A 10,136-nucleotide genomic window follows, 5' to 3' on the forward strand; every position below is an offset into this window, starting at 1 on the left:
TCGACCAATGGGTGTCCGTTTTGGCAATTAGGTTGATTCTTGCTCTATTTAAGCCTAACCTCGAGTCCACTTCGTATTTGCTGCCTCCAAACCCCCTCGGAACGAACCAAAGACCTCTCGCAAGTCATCTCTCTTGCATCCTTGGAGTTTTCTTGGCGGATCTTCGTCGGAACTCTTCTTTTTGCATCAAAAGGTATGTCTACTCTCTCTTCTTCTCCTACATCTTTGTTTTTCTTTCCTTTTTGAGTTGAGACAAGAGAAGAGATGCCGCATCCTCTCGTTGCAAACATCTCTCGAACATGTTCTCATGATCATCCTAAGGATTAAAGGCTAGAACAATGATCTTAACCATGATCATTGCAAGCTTTTGAAGGATTCATGATCAAACCATGATTTAATCTCTCGTTAATTTCCTAATCTGAATTCTCGATCTCTTTGGATCTTCTTTCATTGATCATGTTAGTGGTTAATGGTTGTGTTTTCTTTCTATGATCCATAATCCATAGAATTCTAGTTGTTCTCTTCTACCTTACTATGTGTTCTTCATGATGCATGATAGTACATATATGGTAGGTTTTATTTCCTTATTTAGATTTATGCTTCTAAGCCTTATACCATGAAGACCTATGCATGTTTTCATGTTTTCATTACCGAAAGCAATGATCCATCTTCCTATTGTTCTTGTCCTTGTTTTCTATTTCAAACTTCATCAAGATCCATGTTTGATTTATTTATGGTAACTTTTTGTTTCCTAATTTGGGTCTTGATACCTTGATTTGATTAGTGTTTTGAGGTCCCCTATATGCTAGAATACTACCGATGTAGTCTACCCCTTGATTAGTATCCTCTTGAACCATCAAATTCGGATTTCATATCTCAAAACTCGATTTTCTAAGTTATCGTCTCGCATTGGTCGACCGATTGGTCGATCGGACCACTCGACCAATCCACTCGACCAATGAGTACAAAGAACTCCTGAATTGGTCTGCTTCGGATGCTTTGCTATATTTTCTGTTAGGGATCTTTCCTAATATGTGGTATATACTTGTTTAGGACCTTCTTCTCAAGTTTGCCAAGATCCTACTTGATTTCTTAGGATTCTTTGCGAGTTATAAAAGGTAAGGATGGTTATTTCCTTAATTACATAGATAGCATGAATCTAGTTTCTATATTTGAATATCATTAATATGTTTCCTAAATTAGATTCTTACAATGATATACTACCGTTGCATAACTTTGATTACAAGTAGCATTACTTATTCATATTGAATTGATTCATGTATGATTTACTTACCAATGTTATACAAATGTTTGTAAATATTGATTTCTTTCCATATATGGAGTTACCATATATGTGATGATATGAATTGATGCATGTGTATGCTTACGTATGGTTTGGGAAGGAGAGGTGTCCTTTTGACATTTCTGTCCTTGGACTACTACGGGAATATTATGGGATGTTTCCGGAGATGCCCCTCCGGACACCTTCCTAAACCGTTGGATGACATATCTAGGATTGTCTAGTAGTGTTTGGCTAGGATGTCCTGTTATGTCGACCCTAATCGGAGGGGTATTGAGACCGAACGACCCGTGGTAGCAATGGGGATTCATGGGCGCTCAAGACCGGTAACCAACCCGTGAGAGGACAGGAATCACATTGTGGGGGCCATTTATTGGTAGGGTTGCATATGGTTAGACTTGGGCTCACGGGCGCTTAAGACCGGTAACCAACCCGTGAAAGGACGTGAGAGCTTCCCGTTTACCATATGTGGATGATCAATAGGGTTGGTGAGTCCGTAGTCGTGACTATGAGGACTCTAGTGTGAAGGATACCGGAAAGGATCGCCAGTGGACGAGGAATGGAAGTATCCGGATCCGACTTGATGTAACCAAGTAGAAGACTTGCATTTGGCTAGGGTATTACCCCGACATGCGCCAAAGATTTATACCAAATGGTTGTGAGAGAGTGTGTTGACTTAACCCCCTAGCCATGGAATGTCCCGAGGGATGCCGGACCCATTACCAACCGATGATGAGTGATTGAGACTTTGTGGACTTTCCTACAGAAGTACGGTGCTATGACTTAAAGCATGTCCGCCAATAGAGACCAAAGCATACATAGAGTTAGATTCATTCATTCATTGCTTGTCTCATATCATATTGCATTCATGATTGTTCTCGAATCCCGCCATTTATGTTATTATGGATTTTTAATCGCTTTACCGAGTTTCTTTGAAACTCATTCCTTTATTGTACAATGTTGTTAGACTATCCCGCAGTACCGAGTACTATGACGGTCCCTATGAAGAAGCGCAAGGCGAAGAGGCATATCTCCAGGAAGGTGATTGCGGTTACCACAATTACTCAAGATTCCGCGGGTGGTTATGCTCCGTACAATGCTTAGTCCGACCATTGAGTGGAAGCGTCCTTGTGCTATTTATGAGATCTACACCTACAAGGATGTCGTCTACAAAGTGGAGAATAATTTAGTTACCCAATGTACTTGCTACTGGGATTAGCTTTTATCTAGTTTATTCTTTCGAGCTACTTTTCCGCTGGATGTAAAGTGGGATTTTTGCTTCACTTTACTTATCTCGTTGACACTCGATTATATATTTATTATTCCGTTTCGTTTACGATTCATTCTTTCTTTATTGAATCTATGATTTATCTTCCGCACTCTTGTTATGGTTGTTCATGATTATGTTATTGCTTATGTGGGAGGTTGATCACTCGATACCCGATCTTCGGGCTGTGGATCACACTCGGGCATGCCGATAGGGTACCGGCCGGGAGGGCGTGACAGATTGGTATCGGAGCCCAAGGTTCGAGGAGATCCTAACCACAAAAGGCAACAACCGAACATTCCCGAGTCATTGATCCGAAGTGACTCTTCTACTCTTAGAAGTGAATAATAGAACACCGAATTAGAAACTTGAACTTTGAGGCATAACAGTAACATTTCGAATAACATACCATAATTATACTTGAACAAATGACACTAATGCAAGGAAAAGAAAAGTGCATAACATACAATAAATAAAGAGAAACAAAATGAACTTCATTAATTTCAAAAGTTTTACAATGATTACATCCGAAAAGCATAAATGGAAAATCCTAAGGTACAGTCTATCTAGGTGATCTACTCGATCTCTATATGCTCCGAACTCCTCTCGCTAGCCGAGTCACCCGATGCTCTATCCTCGTCCCGCCGAGACTCCATCCTCTCGTACATCTGCTCCCGTCCGACCCTCCATCCTCTCTAGCATGGAAGTCATCGATCTCATCTCGTGCACCAAGATCCGAAGTCTCCGGAACCGCATGTGAAGGGCCACCCGCCTCGAAATGTGATGAAGGAAACTCGTGATGCATGTGCTCAGCCTCGCGCATATCTCAGATCATCTCCGGCCGATCATCACTATCGAGACCGATATCCTCTCCTCCATCCTCGGATCCCTCATCCTCATCCTCCGATTCATCATCATCCTCACCCTCCGGACCAGGAGATCTCTCTAACCGATGTAGTCTCATCCGTCGAATGGTCCGAGTCCCAATGGGGTATCCCCGTGATCTAGTGTCCATCGGAGTATCCTCGAAACTCACCCCGAAATGCCCGAAGATCAAAGTCGAAGCCTCCCATAGCAAAGGTTCCGCATGCTAGGCCGCAGAACCAAGTCCAAAGCATGACCCGCTGAATGATGTAGGAAAGATCGATCTCGAAGCCCATGTAGATGCGGTAAATGACCAAGGCCTCCATCACCGTGACCCGATGGTGATGTCCGGCTTTCGGCATGATGTTTCGGCCGACTATGCGACCGATAATACGTGCAGAACCCGTCATCCGTCCGCTAGTCCACGGTGTGAAGCATCGGCGGCTATCCCATAGCGTAGAGCATATCTCGCGAAGCTCGTACGGCATCGATGGCCGTCCTGTGTCCGCTCCGGCAGGTATCCACACACACCGATGTGGGTAGTAAGGGACCCGCAGGATCTCAGCCGTTGTCCGGGTGGAGAAGCGAATCCGAGTCCGGTGGACCCCCGCTCCCGAGGACAAGTCCGAGTGGATGTCCCCGGCCCCGAGCCTCCTCTCGTGTAAGTAAGGTTGCCGAAGAACAACCTCACTAGCTCCGGTATACCGGCAAATCCTCGGTGAAGAGGTGAGTCCACCGTAAGGTGTCGAACCTCCGCCGGATCCCGAAGGCTCCGAGCTGGCGTAAGTGAAGTAGACGCCCCATCTCGATGTTACAATAGCTGAAGTAGGCCTCGCATGCAAACTCGGCCCGAGGTGTGTCAAACAGGTCCGGCCTCCTAACCTCCTCTCTCGGGGCTCGAAAGGAACCCGACCTCGCCCCCGAGAGCACCTACGATGCGACCTCTACCTCTACCTCCTCCTCGTCCTCCCCTCTCGCATGATGTATCCGTGAAAGAGACAAGAGACAATTCCAATTAGTGCTATTCAAGATTTTAGCCAAAAGGGTATTTTCGTAATTTTTCGGAAAATTTCAAATTTGGGGGAAATTTGATTTGAACATACTAGCATGTGCACAATACTTGGAATTTCATGTCTATGATGTTGTTTTGATGAAAATCGATCGAAAACTTGGATTAAAGCGAAAAATTCAGCAAGAAGAAATTTGGGGATTTTGCAATTTAGGTCAAAATTGGATTTTTGAAAAGTTGAAATTGGTTAAATCAAATTGTATGGACCTATCTACAATGTCATCTTGAGCATGTAGCATTTGATCTCGTGATAAAAATTTCAAGCGGTTTGAGAGAAAACGAAATTTTTCTAAAGATATCGATTTCGGTATAAAACTTTGCGAGATGAGCACCAAATGTGTTAAAACTTGTTGTCTATGCATGTCATTGTGTTTAAAACCTAGGGAATATGTTTCTAAGCATTCCTAAGCATGATTTCTAGCATTGGATACAAGTAAAGCATGGTTTTATTGAAATGCAAGCATGAGAAGATGAAAATGGAAGAAAGAATGAGAGATTTACCTTGTTTATGAAGATGGTGTGTTGTGGTGTTGTTGTTGAAGCACTAAATCACCTCAAGAACACTTGTGGGAACACTTGGATATTTTCCCTAGAGCTCTCTCACCTTTGGAAGAAGTTAGAATGAGGTTGGAATGTGGAAATGAGGCTTATAATGCGAATTTTCAGATTCTCGTCTTCATTGGTCGACCGATTGGTCGACCGGGTCACTCGACCAACCACTCGACCAATGGTCACAAGTTGACCTCATTTGCTGTTGAATTTTTGGAAAATGTGATTTTTGCCTTATGGAATATTGTTTGATGACTATATGGATATATTTGATCATGATTTAAGTTTTCAAATCATTTGGACTTGTGGTTTATGTTGAATCTTCGAAATTCGGTATTTTGATGTTCTCGGTTTTTGCGTAATGGTTACTCCGAGAAGTGGGCGTGGTGAATCCAAAGTGGTCATGGTGGTGGTGAAATACCTCAGGGAGGTGGTGAAGTACCTCATGGAGGTGGTGAGATACCAAATGCTGATCAGTGGTACTCATGAGATCCCCGGTGCCCCGAATGTTGGAAGTTTCGTAGATATTGCCAATATCATGGGCAATATGATGCAGAAGAAGCAAGCAGCCTGGGCTCAACCAGATGTTGGTGGGTTTCATGACTCGCATAATGAGACCCGGGCTGGTGCTAATGTGAATCCTCATGCCGCAGTCCCGAATGCGGGAGGTTTAGTCGGAACTCCTCATACTCGCCCGATGGAGAGTTTTCTCAAGATGCAAGTACCCACTTTCACCGGAGTTACCAAGGACCCCTTGTTTCCTAACAAGTGGCTTCGTGAGTTGGAGAAGGCTTTCCGGCATCCGCAATGCTCGGAAGCTCGAAGATTTTGTTTGCCGAATGTGGTTGCAACAAGAAGCCGATGCATGGTGGATCTCCACTCGTCCCGTTTTTGGAAGGTTTGCATGCAGGAGTTGTAACTTGGGGAGTTATTCAAAGAGGCTTTTTGTATGAACTACTTTCCCGAGGCGGTGAAGGATGCAAAGGAAGCGGAGTTTATGATTCTCGACTCAAGGAACTTTGTCTCGTGTTGGAGTACCAACAGAAGTTCGAGGAGCTTCATTTCTTTGCTCCGATTCTTTGAAGGAAGACCTCGCCAAAGCAAAGAAGTTCTTCAAAGGATCGCGCCCGCCATTAAAGCTTACCTCACAAGCCCAGCCTATTGTGAGCTATGCTCAAGTGGTGCGTAACTCGAAGAAGTTGGAAGAAACAGAGAAGGAAAGTGCTCGTGTGCAAAAGCCTTGGCAATCAAGGAATTCTGGTTTGGTGGATCGCAATGACCGTCGTTATGTGAGACCTACACCCTACCCCACTCCTACCTTTCGTGCTAAGAGTGTAGGTCGAACACGGGTTTTCAGCAGCCCGGCCGCTTAAAAAAAGATGGCGGAAACCGATCACCCAAGCAAATGCAAGTGCAAGTGCAAGTGCGAGTGCAAGGCCTTTTGTTCGGAAGTCCTCTCGTTGCAGCCACCCCCGTTGGATCCAAAGCAATCCCGTTTGCTTCTACCGCAAGCAAGCTGGTCATTTTGCTCGTGCTCTGTCCGGCGGCCCGCCCAAAGCAGCCCGCCCCAGTGGTGAAGAGTGCTCCCGCTCCTCCCTCTCGGTAGAGTTTTCAGTATTTCCAAGATCGAGCAGGATCCAAGCCATGATGTGATTACAGTGTACATTGTTAGTCGCTTCTATTTCTCGCATTTGTCTTATTTGATACGGGTGCATCTCATTCGCTCATGTCATCTCGCATTCATCAAGAAGACTAACCTAATCCCCGAGAAGTTGTCTAGTTGTTTATTGATTAGTACACCCACTGGTCCTGTTGTGAAACTAGATAAGGGGTTATCTAGATGTCCCGTGTTGATTGGTGAAAAGAACTTGGAAGCCAATTTTGTGATTCTTGACATGAAGGACTTCGATGTTATTTTGGGAATTGATCGGTTGACAGCCCACAAAGCCGTGTTCCTTTGTTCCTCAAAGAAGATTCAGGTCCATATTTGTGGAAGTCCGGTCTTTGAATTTCAAGGTGAAAAGAGAAGGGTTTGTAAGAAGGTGCTGTCTCGCACCGATGCAAGTCTATGCCCTAGTGGATGATGCTTCATCTCGAAGGCAAGGGTATAGTGGAGAAAAGAGTCGATGAAGTCGAGTTGTCTGCGACTTTGTTGATGTCTTCCCCGATGATCTATCGGAGTGCCTCCGGACAGAGATGTCGAATTCTCTATTGATCTCGTCCCCGGTGCCGCTCCCGTATCTAAAGCTCCGTATAGGATGGCTCCTACCGAGTTGAAAGAGTTGCAAAATCAGTTGAATGAGCTCATTGATAGAGGTTTCAGTACAGCCTAGTGTGTCACCTTGGGGAGCTCCGGTCTTGTTCGTCAAGAAGAAAGACGGTAGTATGCGCTTGTGCATCGACTACCGTGAGTTGAATAAGTTGACTATCAAGAATAGATATCCGCTGCCCGTAATCGATGATCTCTTCGATCAGTTGAAGGGTGCAGTTGTGTTCTCAAAGATTGACTTAAGGTCCGGATATCACCAATTGAAAGTGAAGTCTAGTGATATCTTCAAGACAGCCTTTCCGAACGCGGTATGGTCACTACGAGTTTAGAGTCATGCCTTTCGGATTGACCAATGCTCCTGCGGTGTTCATGGACCTCATGAACCGAGTATTTCATGATGTGCTTGATAAGTTTGTGATTGTTTTCATTGATGACATCTTGATCTATTCGAAGAGCGAAGAAGAGCATGCGAGTCATCTAAGTTTCACTTTGCAAAGGTTGCGAGAAAAGAAGTTGTTTGCTAAGTTTAGCAAGTGTGATTTCTGGCTTAAGAGAGTAGTTTTCCTTGGTCATGTAGTTTCAGCCGAAGGTATTCGTGTCGATCCCGAAAAGGTCCAAGTCGTGGCTGATTGGGAGAGACCGAAGTCAAGAACGGAAATAAGAAGTTTTCTTGGATTGGCGGGTTACTACCGAAGGTTTATTGAGAACTTTTCTCGGTTGGCTGCTCCTATGACTAAGTTGACCAGGAAAGAAGAGAAGTTTGTTTGGTCCGACGCCCGTGAGAAGAATTTCCAAGAGTTGAAAGATAGATTGACAAGTGCCCCGGTTTTGACTATACCCGATAGTTCCGGTGGTATGACAGCTTTATACCGATGCGCCAAAGATTGGTTTGGGTTGTGTACTGATGCAACATGGCAAGGTCGTAGCCTATGCTTCTCGGCAATTGAAGGATTATGAGCGGAATTACCCCACTCACGATCTAGAACTTGCCGCCGTTGTCTTTGCTTTGAAGATTTGGAGACATTATCTTTACGGTGAGAAGATTGCCATTTTCACGGATCATAAGAGTTTGAAATACTTCTTTACCCAAAAGGAGTTGAACATGAGACAAAGGAGATGGTTGGAACTCGTCTCCGATTATGATTGTGATATTCAAGATCATCCCGGGAAAGCAAATGTTGTTGCTGATGCTCTTAGTAGGAAGAACCGGAAGAAGACTTTGGATTTGAATGCTTTGAGTTTACCATTGTGGTCTTCTATTGAGAGTTTTGATTTGGAAATCGTTCTCGAGAATTCTGATTTTATTCTTTCGCCATGACGGCAAGATCTGGTCTTAGAGATAAGATTGTTGCTCACAGAGTTCGATCAAGAGTTTTTGACCAAAGTTGAGAAGATTTCTTCGAATCCCGAGTCGGACCCCGACTTTGGTATATCCATGGATGGTGCTTTGTTGTTTAGAGGAAGACCGTGTGTGCCTCGCAAACGATGAAGTTAAGAAAGAAATATTGAAGGAAGCACACCAGTCACTTACTTTATCGGACACCCGGGAAGCACCAAGATGTACAAGGACTTGAAGGAACATTTTTGGTGGATTGGTCTAAAGGCGGATGTTGACGATTTTGTTGCCAAGTGTGAGACTTGCCAACGTGTGAAAGCCGTTCGACAACCTCCATCTGGATTACTTCAACCCCTTCCTATTCCTAGTTGGAAGTGGGAAGATATTTCCATGGACTTTGTGACTAGCTTGCCTCGGACAAGTAAAGGCAATGACACCGTGTGGGTGATTGTTGATAGGTTGACCAAATCAGCCCATTTCATTCCTATGAAGATCACTCATATACTGGATAAGCTAGCCAGGCTTTATGTGGATAATGTGGTTCGTCCGCATGGTGTGCCATTAAGTATTGTCTCGGATCGTGATCCTAGGTTCACCTCAAGGTTTTGGAATAGTTTGCGTAAGGCCTTGGGAACCCAATTGAACTTGAGTACAGCTCATCATCCACAACCGATGGACAATCCGAGCGGACAATTCAGACATTGGAAGACATGCTCGATCTTGTGTGGTGGATATGGGTGGTAATTGGGATGAACACCTAGCTTTGGTTGAGTTTGCCTATAACAACAGCTTATCAAGCAACAATAGGCATGGCTCCATTCAAGGCTTTGTATGGTAGTACTTGTAGGACACCTTTGTACTGGATCGAGACAGTGAAAGAAAAGTCTTAGGTCCCGAGATGATTGAAGCTACAAGTGCTATGGTAGATATGATAAGAGAAAGGATTAAGTCCGCCTCAACCGAGACAGTAAATCTTATGCCGATAAGAGAAGGACCGATTTGGAATTTCAAGTTGGAGAGAAAGTCTTTCTCAAGGTCTCACCAATGAAGGGTGTGATGAGATTCAATGTTAAGGGAAAGCTTAGCCCTCGTTACATTGGACCTTTCGAGATTTTGGAAAAGGTTGGACCCGTTGCGTATCGATTAGCATTACCTCCGCCTCTTGCTGGTGTGCACAATGTGTTCCATATTTCGATGCTCCGAAAATACATAGAGAATCCGGAACACATTTTGCAGCAAGCACCGAAGGACTTAGTGCTGATTTGACCTATGATGAAGAACCGGCCGAAATCCCGGATAGGAAGGACAAGCAGCTGCGGAATCGCGCCATTCCTTTGGTGAAGATTCGGTGGAAGAACCATACCCCTGAAGAAGCTTCTTGGGAGAAGGAAGAAGACATGAAGGAGAAGTTTCCTTACCTCTTTGGAAGCACAGGTACGCTTTCAATTTCGGGGACGAAATTTCTTTAAGGGGGGGAGAATG

Source organism: Hakea prostrata, chromosome 8 (genome assembly GCF_041222555.1).
Source record: "Hakea prostrata isolate BN-2017 chromosome 8, UWA_Hpros_2, whole genome shotgun sequence".
Taxonomy (NCBI): domain Eukaryota; kingdom Viridiplantae; phylum Streptophyta; class Magnoliopsida; order Proteales; family Proteaceae; genus Hakea; species Hakea prostrata.